We start from the raw sequence: 1,423 nt of genomic DNA on the forward strand, positions 1-1,423 counted from the left end.
TTAAACTGCAACACAGGCAAATTCCATATAAAAACAAAGGAAGTGTTGCAGAAATTAGAGGTCAGCTGACTTTGGATCTGAGGTTCATAAGTAACATAACCCAAATTCAGAGGAGAATGAAGCAGGTTAGAGGCCAGCTGGAGGCTAAGTGCAGCTCTAATTGGTGTGAAGCATTCCTGAATTTGCAATTAAAGGAATCTAGTTCAAGGGCGCTCATTGTATAAAAGTTTATAATGATACAGCTTTTAAATACTGACATCAATATTAAAATGAAAACAAGTTTTACATCACAATCAAATATACAAAAGACTTAAGGAAGAGATCCTGTGTGAAAAACCAGGCACTTCAGTGAATCAAGAACTGTGTACCAGTGGTGGAAATGGAAAATTGTGTACTCCCAGTTCTCCCCCCAGGTAATTGTAATTGAACAGAGCAATGTTAAATTTGCAAAACTGTTGTGCACAAATTCTTTCCAAACCAATCCCTTCCTTCTTATGATGCCACATGGTCACCACTTATGAAGGTGCAAACTTCTTGGCTTGTGTTCAAACCTTCTCATACTGCACTCTGTTTTGGCAGTAAATCCTGTAGGCTTCTGCTTGAGTTGGGTCTGGGATATTTGGTTCATTTAGAAGGTCTTGTGTTCTTAAGATCTGCTTAATCATGATGGCTTGCCTACAGTCTGTCTTTAAAGATGGACAGGCACAGTGTCTGATGGGTCCAAGTTGGGGTAAAACAGTGATAGTTCAAATTTGCATTGAAGGAGGTGAAGTTTAAACTAAAAGCATCTGTAGTTTAAACAAGCCTCTTTCCAATGGAGTCTCTTTCTGGAATGGCATACTCCTAGTTCATGAGGTTTATTGTGCCATTGGGATTTTTTGTTGGGACAGCAACAAAGCCAAATGGGTGGTCCTTTCTCCAGATTTTCTGCTTCTGGGTGATTCTATTTAGGGCAATCCCATATTAATCCGAAGTTCCTTTTGTGTCCAAGGCCTGGTGAACAATATAGATGAGATGGTGGTGGTGATTTCTTTGTCTCAAGACTTCATCCCAAAGCACATTCTGTGGCCAAGTGATCAATCTTACAAGAGGGCATGACAATTGTACATATCTATGCACCTAACACAGGAGTGCCTAAATATATAAAGCAAATATTAATGGACATAGAGAAATTGTTGGTAATGCAAGAAAAATAGGGGACTTTAACACTTCACTTACAGAAATAGATAGATCATCCAGAAAGAAAATCAACAAAGAAACAATGTCTTTGAATTACACATTGGACCACATGGACATAACAGATATATACAGAACATTTCATCCAAAAATCCCAGAATTCACATACTTTTCAAGTGCACTTGGAACATTCTCCAGAATGCATCATGTAATAGGCCATAAAACAAACCTCAATAAATTTGAGAAT

General features: G+C 38.1%; 1 pseudogene; it reads right to left on the reverse strand.

Annotated features, from left to right (window-relative positions):
* Nucleotides 1-430: 430 nt before the first annotated feature.
* LOC123594385 lies at nt 431-963 on the reverse strand (annotated as a pseudogene).
* Nucleotides 964-1,423: the final 460 nt, after the last annotated feature.

Source organism: Leopardus geoffroyi, chromosome X (assembly GCF_018350155.1).
Source record: "Leopardus geoffroyi isolate Oge1 chromosome X, O.geoffroyi_Oge1_pat1.0, whole genome shotgun sequence".
In the NCBI taxonomy this organism is placed as follows: Eukaryota; Metazoa; Chordata; class Mammalia; order Carnivora; family Felidae; genus Leopardus; species Leopardus geoffroyi.